Source organism: Hemitrygon akajei, chromosome 3 (assembly GCF_048418815.1).
Source record: "Hemitrygon akajei chromosome 3, sHemAka1.3, whole genome shotgun sequence".
Taxonomy (NCBI): Eukaryota; Metazoa; Chordata; class Chondrichthyes; order Myliobatiformes; family Dasyatidae; genus Hemitrygon; species Hemitrygon akajei.
Genome location: NC_133126.1, coordinates 155324257 through 155333199, shown reverse-complemented (window position 1 = coordinate 155333199; position 8943 = coordinate 155324257). Strand labels below are relative to the sequence as shown.

The window sequence follows — 8943 nt, the reverse complement described above, 5'->3', positions numbered from 1 at the left end:
CAGAAGTAGAAACCAGTCCTCAAAATGGATTAAATGGGATCAATTGAATTTGTTTCAGCACCTATCCATTAATTTAAACCAGGGGAGACTTGGTGTACTTTGCGTATAAAACAAACTAGTCTGTAGTGAGTGGACAAATATTTAAAGTGAATCTAAATTATGAGTAATTACTGTTTCTGTTTTTTACTGCATGCTGCAAATCATTCAGTTAGTAATTTAAATTAACAACAAAGATATTTTGTTAAATGACTTTTAAAAAGCATTCTGCTTCAGGGCAGTTATTCCCCCCAGCAGAAACTCTGCCGCTGTAGTATGAGATGCTAAATATTGGAACCAGACTTCAGTACCGGCCTTAAATCCCCATTCATCAAAAGTAATACTTATTGATCCAGCTAAAATTAGTGATTACTATGTTGACTTTGGTTAGAGTAGCACAAGTATCATTTGCAATATTATTTGTTAATGGTCATTGCCATTTTAAGACTGTACAACTGTGATGATTTTATCATGTGACTAACTGCCTTACATTGTTTGCACAATATTCTGGACAGTCTTTCTGACTCTGTGGAGGAAGCCACAAAAATGTGGTCCCATCGAGCGCTGGCACTCTTCTTCCATTTAAAAAAAAAATACACTTGGTTTGAATTGCCAACTACGTATTTTGAGTCAGTGAATGGAGAGGAACGAAATGGCAAAGGGTCCTGACATTATTGGATATAGGGGAGATCCAAGTCAGTATGGCATGAATCCTGCTCAAATATATTTGGTGCCAAAACACTTAAGAACAAAGTCTCCTATTGTTTTATTTTTGTCAAAGAAACATTGGAATTGTCTGTTAGTGAATAAAGCATATAAAATGCTTTGTGCTTCAGAAGAGCTCCACAATCAACCACATTCATGGATGAGGATTTAAACAAATAAGTGACGCACAGCGTTGTCACTTTTCCATTCAGGCTATTAAAGTAAGACAAAGAATACAAATATATAAATCTTCCCCAGGTGATAGTGAATTGTAATTGTCCGCTGAACAGGATGGCTTCCCAAGTTTGTCAGAACTTCCACAAGGAATGTGAAGATGCAGTCAACAGGCAGATTAACATGGAGCTCTATTCCTCCTATGTTTATCTCTCCATGTCCTTTTTACTTTGACCGGGATGACATTATCCGACATCACTTCTCCAAGTTCTTCAGGAAGCAGTCCCATGAGGAACAGCAGCATGCCGAGAAATGGATGGAATTCCAGAACCTGCAAGGAGGCCGGATCGTGCTGGAGGACATCAAGAAGCCAGAGCAGGATGCGTGGAGCAATGGTCCGGAGGCGATGCAGATGGAGAAGGATGTGAACCTGGATCAGCACAAGCTTTCCAATCAGCATGGTGACCCTCATCTATGTGACTTCCTGGAGAAGAACTACCTGGATGAGCAAGTGAAGATGATCAAGAAGCTTGGAGATCACATCACCAACCTGAGGAGACTGTGAGCCCCCGGAGAATGGCCTGGGAGTGTGCCTGTTTGACAGACTGTCCCTGGAGGAGAAGGAATAGAAGGACTTCATGTTATTATCTGTTAAAATTGTAAAAAGAAACTCTCGATTTGTGTGAATCTTAACTTCACTAACTCAAAGGTATTGGAATAGTGTATCAGCTGAAAATAAATGTCAAAATACTTCATTGGTCTTGTGGATTGAAGGATGTCCATTTAGAACAGAGATGCGGAGAAATTACTTTAGTTAGAGGGTGGTAACTCTGTAGAATTTGTTGCCACGATTGGCTGTGGAGACCAAGTCATTGGGTGTATTTAAGGCTGAGATAGATAGGTTCTTGATAAGTCAGAGCATCAAAGGGTATCGGATGAAGGCCGGGGAGTAGGGATGACTGGAAGAACTGGATCAGCCCATGATTGAATGGTGGAGCAGATTCAATGGGCCGAATGGCCTACTTCTGCTCCTATATCTTATGCTCTAATAAATCTATAAAATCAACTGTCTTTCTAAAATATATCCAGCTAATTGGATCCACAGCTGCCATCATTTTCTGTGGAAAACCCCAGAACTCCAAAACATTAAACTAGTTAAAAGAAAAACACGGAGCTGGATAACTAGAGTATGTTAGTTCCAATTTTACTTTTAGTGAGACACATACTTAAGATATCGTAGTATCATGACATATGCAATTCACATTTTTAAATTTTGGGCAGGTGGGACTTATCAGCCTTGGTCGGCAGCCTGCCGAGGGAAAAGGAAAACTGATTTTAAACCTTTGCTGCCTTGCAGCCATACCCACCCATGGGAAAGGCTTCGGGCGTAAACCCCGAGGAAGAGATCCAGAGCCGGGGTCCCTAAGGCAGTTTGATGCTGTTTACAGCTTCACTCTGGCAACCTCTGCGACAACACTGATGCCAAGTTGTATCGGCACTTGCCCTTCCTTTGGACTACATGAGTGACATGGAGAGGGGGAACCCGCTGCTGGGGCAACAGCTGGTTCATCATACCTTCCCACCCAGGCTTGCTCTCTGGAGAGGACACAGTCCACCAGAGGTGCAAACCCGTGATCTCCTGGGATCGACGGCTGCCTACAGTTCTTGTATATAACCCATAATTAATTGTTTAAACAAATAATGACTGCTTGCTCAAAGTTCAAAGCACATTTATTATCAAAGTGTGTACTTGTTATACAACCTTGAGATTTGTTTCCTTACAGGCTGTCACAAAACAATTAAACCCAACCCAACCAATAAAAATACTGTCAAACATCCGATGTGTGTGCAGAGAGAGGAAAGAAAAACAAATCGTGAAACAAAGTAAACAAATAGCTTTCAGAACAAAAGTGAGTCCATAGAGATGATGCCAGGAACAGCTGGAGCAGGCTGCAGATTTGGCCTCAGTTCAGGGCAGAGCTGAGTAAACGTCGTGGAACCCACAGACACCGGGCATGGAGCAGGTCACAGCCTCAATTCAGGGCAGAGCTGGGTAAACGTCGTGGAACCCACAGACACCAGGCACGGAGCAGGTCACAGCCTCAGTTCAGGACAGAGCTGGGTAAACGTCGTGGAACCCACAGACACCAGGCATGGAGCAGGTCACAGCCTCAGTTCAGGACAGAGCTGGGTAAACGTCGTGGAACCCACAGACACCAGGCACGGAGCAGGTCACAGCCTCAGTTCAGGACAGAGCTGGGTAAACGTCGTGGAACCCACAGACACCAGGCATGGAGCAGGTCACAGCCTCAGTTCAGGACAGAGCTGGGTAAACGTCGTGGAACCCACAGACACCAGGCACGGAGCAGGTCACAGCCTCAGTTCAGGACAGAGCTGGGTAAACGTCGTGGAACCCACATACACCAGGCACGGAGCAGGTCACAGCCTCAGTTCAGGGCAGAGCTGGGTAAGCATTGTGGAGCAGCAAGCAGAACCCTCGCCTCAGGTTCCAACACCCTGTCTTTTCAATCCATCTGGCCTGATTCAGACATCAGATCATTCCTTGATCTAGGGCCCAGGCCCTGTTGCTTCAATGTGCTCCGGGCTTGGATCCCGCCACCACATTCCAGCCTATATCCAATCTTTCAGAAACAGCCTGGCACTTTCATCAATTGAACCTCAGTTTGGGTGGATGGGTCTCAACTCTGCTTTGCCTTTGCTTGCCCTGGCTTTACCTTGCCTCTGCTTGCCTTGAATCTGCTTTGACTTTGCCTCGTACTCACTTGCTTCGACCCTCGACACAGCCTCTCCCTCACTCACTTCTCCATTGTTTGCAGTGATTATTTACCATAAATTTCACCAGAAAATGTGTTGTTAATAAAGCATTTAGTGGTATTCTTTGTTTTGTTTACCATTGATAATAGTTGCAGGGCTTCATCAGCACTATCTTAAATCTTTCTTAATCAAACAATATACTTACAGTATTACTGAAATATTAAGTACACAACTCTCTTCCCTGCATATTTATAAACTCCAGTTCCAAGTATATATAACTCCAACTCCAAATATGTATAATGCACCCGTGTGTGTGTATACAGACATCCATACCATAGTAAATTTTTAATTGTCCCATTTAGGTCTAAAGATTTAATCACTGTGAAGGATTTCCTACTCCTCTGAGATAATGTCTTTCCCAATAGGGAGATCACTCTGCTAGGCATTTGAGTCTTGTAGCTGTGAAACCATCTTGGGGTCTGGGGCGGCCTCTGTGGTGGTTGTAGGAGATGAATCTAGGACTGCAGGAAGTGGTCACTCTCATCATTATCAGATTTTTCAACAATAGCGTACAGATTAGTACTCTTTTTGAAACTTCAACTTGACTTTTTATCTTTTTCCTCTTTATTGTACAGTCCATTTATTTTTGTCTGTCCAATGTGTTCTTTGATGGTGTCCTACTTCGTTGCATATTCTGCAAGTTTTGCTCTTAATTCTGCATTAGTCTAGTGTATGTGAGCCCCTGCCAGAATGAAAGAGCAATTTGTTCAGCTTAGCAGATTTTTGTTTTGACATTCAAGGGCATTCAACTCCAAGACATAAAACTAATTTAGGATATCCAGGCTAGCGAGACACACACTTATGAAGTGGTTATGACATGACATACGCAATTTACTTATTTTTGCATATAATCCATAATGAATTATTTAAACAGAAAATGTTTAATCAACAATATGCTTATAATATTACTCAAATATTACTGAAACAGTACCAATGATTAGCAGAAAAAACTCTATTTCTTTTTTGTTGGCTCTTTCCCATCCCAGCCCTGATCATCCTAACTCCTGGCACTTACCCACAACTGATGGTAGACACACCAGCCTGTACTCCTCTGGATTGTCTTTGCAGCCTTGCTCGAGTTAACTACTCACTAGTCTTTCAGTGCCTCGGCTACTGATGTCACTGCCAGAGTCCCAGCAATTTTTCCTTGGCTTGCATAATGTACACTTAATCAGGTCCTAGGGATTTATCTATATTTATGTGCTTTGAGATTGTCAGGTCTTCCTCTTTTGTAAAGAGGATATCAGAATCTGGTTTATTATCACCGGCATGTGACGTGAAATTTAGCAGCAGCAGCAGTTCCATGCAATACATAATCTAGCAGAGAGAAAATATTAATAAATAAAACAAAAATAATTATTACAATAAACAAATAAATCAATTAAGTGTATTGAATATATTTTTTAAATGTGTAAAAACAGAAATACAGTATTTTTATTTTAAAAAGAGGTTCTGCCCAAAGATTCAATATCCATTTAGGAACTTGATAGCCAAGGGGAAGAAGCTGTTCCTGAATTGCTGAGTGTGTGTCTTCAGGCTTCTGTACCTCCTATCTGATGGTAACAGTGAGAAAAGGGCATGCCCTGGGTGCTGGAGGTCCTTAATAATGGATGCTGTCTTTCTGAGACACCGCTTATGACATCACTACTGACATCATGACAACTGTGTTTCAAGACATCACTGTTTTCTTCCCTGGGTTCCCTAGCTTTCATGCTCTCCATGGTAAATACAGATGAGAAACATTAATTTAGGATCTCTCTCATCTTTTGTGGCTCCACACACAGAGGACCACAATGATCCTTAGTAGTACTTATTTCCTTTCTTTTTGCTCTTGCTATACTTGGAGAATCTCTTGGGATTCTCCTTTATCTTATTTCCCTTTTTACCCTCCTGATATCAATAAAGTATCTATCTATCTATCTATCTATCTATGCTCCTCAAGGGATTCACTTGATCCCGGATGCCAATACCTGGCATATGCCACAGCCTTTTGCCTTAATGTCCCTCTTCAACCAAAGTCCCCTAATCCTGCCAGCCTTGCCTTTCACTGGGAGCACTTATAGACAGCCCTGCATATGGATAAACTGCAATAGTATTATTAAATTCAAGGGTCTGACATACACATAATCATTTGTTGTGATAAATGGCAGCTAGATTTCTCTCTCTCACTTTTGGTGATTGTTCTTTCTTATCTGTCTTGTGTGCTTTTTGTTGTGTTTAATATTTCAGTAATATTGTAAATATTTTGGCTGATCGAGTTTTCTTTGTGTAATTCATTATGGTATATGCACAGAGTGTGTGAATGGCATATGTCATAACACCACCTTGCTTAAAGTGGGAAAAAAAGGTTAGTCTCACATTCCAGACTCCCTTGTTTATTTTTTCCAATCAGTTGTAATGTTTTTGTGTTACAAAATAGCAGTGGCAATGAGGGTGTTTTAAACAAACTGGTTGAAGCATTGCAAGATGTTCAAGTTTAAAAGAAAGGCAGAATATGGACAAATCTACGGGTTCATAAACAGCGATAATAAACTGGTTATTTTATATGGAGTGGATTAAGCAATATTTTAAAGCAAATGGAATAGCCAATGAGAAGCAGGTGCCAATATTGCTGAGTGCATTGAATTTAAAAGCATACAGTTTGCTTCTAAGTTTGATTGTTAATCAAACCAGCTGAAATGAGCTTTACTGATATTGTAAAATCAATGAAGCAACATTTACAGTAGAATCAAAATGACTGATTGCAGAACTTTTTAGATAACATAACACAAAATCAGAAGGACGGGGAGTCCATTTCAGTGTCTGTGGCTGAATTGAAGAGATTGTTTGAGCATTGTCAGTTTGGTAACGGGCTTAATGATGCACTGAAAGATGGTTTAGTTTGTGGAATCTTACAAGAAAGCATTCGAAAATGGGTTGTAACTAAAGTGCAACTTGCAGTTAAGAGCGTTGCAATAGCTGTATGAATGGAAACAGCAGATAGACACAATTGAGTTGCAGTCAGGAATGAAAGTGAACTGTGATCTAAACTGCAATTTGCCAGACCCATACAGGATTGAAGGCAAAACTTGCAGAAAATGCAACAAAGTAGGACACATGCAAACAGCATGTCAGACAAAAATAAATGGTTTACACAGTGAAGAGAAGTCAAGTTGCAGTTTCAAAAAGACCACTAACATTCATGTGATTAATGAAAATTTTGATAAAGGTAATAGTGGTGCAGGACTGAGTAGCCTAGAGAATTACAATGTGAAAACTAACGGTGGCAAGCAATATGGCTTGCACCCAAAGTGAACATTAAATTAATTAAAACGGAATTGGATACTGGCTCATCTGTTTCAGTCATTCCACAACAATGAGTTTGAATAGCATTTCAAAGATGCTTAACTGAAGCCTACAGATGTCCAACTAAGAACCTATGCTGGAGAAAAGATAATTCCTCTGGGAATGACTTTTGGAACAGTGAAATACAATAACCAACAAGCTACATTGAGCTTGTATGTGGTTAAAACAGGAGGGCCAGCATTGTGGGGATGTGATTGGCTGAGACAACTACAACTTGATTGGAGATGATGTATGATTTGCATGCCACATCCTCAGCAATAGAGTCAACTGAAAGTGAATTAAGGATGATGTCACAACTGTTTTTATGCTATACACCATGGTACCAACCTTGGTGCCGCTGGTTGGAAAGCATATTGGATCAAGGAAGGACCGTGTTGCTCAGAAATCATGAAAATGATGAAATCAATGCTCCAACTACAACAGTTTTTGTAAGAAACATATTTGAGAAAGGTTCTGAAATGTTAATCAAGCAGTTATTTGTGAAATGTGGCTTGGTTTTAAGCTGGAAGAGAGTCCAAGGAGCTTCAAGAAACTTTTTTGAGTTTTTTTGAGTATAAAGAACAAGAAACTATTCTGTCTGCATTAAGGTTATTGCAAGAACTTCAAGTGTGAGACAAAAAGCTGTTTGTAAAAGTAGATAAAAGACTAAAGCCCAGCTGGATGAATGGAAGGCCAAAAAGAAAGGAGTCAATAGAGATACAAAAAAAAAGGATTCATCAGATAATGTTGTGGAAGAGGAAACCAAGAGGAGAAATCAGATCATAAAGGAAGCAAAAGAAGGATCAGTAAGAGAATACTCCAGTGAACTAAATGCACCTTCCCAAGATTAAGATGCACATCCTAGAAAGAAGAAAAAGGAAAAGAAAGAAGAGGATGATATAATTGCTTTGAGAATGGAAGAGGATAAGCAGGAACTAATTTCTGAGAAATTAATTCAGTGATACTCAAGAAAATAGAAGAATAAGGAAACGAGAAAGAAAGACGGGAAGTTGTAAAGGAGAGAAGAGATAGAGAGAGAACATGTGCTGATAAGAGAAAGGAGTGAAAGAGAAGGAACATGAGAAAGAAAAAGGAATGAGACCTTGAGCGGGATTTGGGCCATGAGTGAGGCACTGGGGATCGTGAAAGAACCAAAGATAAGGAAAGGGAGTGCAACCGAGAATGGGATCGAGGATAAAGAGAAAGAAGCTGAGACCAGGAGAGAAGCAAGGACTGAAGTAGATCCAGAGCAAAAAGTCAAGAAAATGACAAGAAACTAGAAGAAGAAACAGGAAGGCAAGAAAAAGAAAGGCATGAAGTCAGAACTTCCTGCAGTCTTAGAGCCAACTCTTACAATTATGATGGAGGAGGCCCTGGAACCTGAGATTGTTTTCACAGCTACAAGTCTCACCTGCTAAGCAAAATGATCTACTGTCTTAGGAAAGACCATTAGCCCACAGGAGTAAGAAATCCTCCAGAGCGACTAAATCTTTAGTCCTGAATGGGACAATTTAAAATTTACCATGTTGTGGATGTCTGTATAGTGGTTGTATGAAATAGGATACTGTATATAAATTGAGATGTATTCATTATTGAGTTGGAGTTTATAGCCAAGCTGGGGGGAGGGTTATGTATTTAATATTTCAGTAATATTTGAGTAATATTGTAAATGTCATTTGATGAAGCATTCATTGTTTATAAAATGCATTATTGTTATATGTATAAAGTACTTAAATGGCTTGAATCTTCACACAGCTGTATCACACGTACATGCCTCGATTGAAGTTTAAACAAAGACATGTTTTCTGGACTCCTTGCAATTCCTTCCAACTAGTTTTGGAGTTACAGAACATAACACTTTTAATGTCA

General features: G+C 40.2%; 1 pseudogene; it reads left to right on the top strand.

Moving 5' to 3' along the window:
• The first annotated feature begins 1032 nt into the window (after positions 1–1032).
• LOC140724226 (ferritin heavy chain, oocyte isoform-like) lies at positions 1033–1480 on the top strand (annotated as a pseudogene).
• The last annotated feature ends 7463 nt before the right edge of the window (positions 1481–8943 follow it).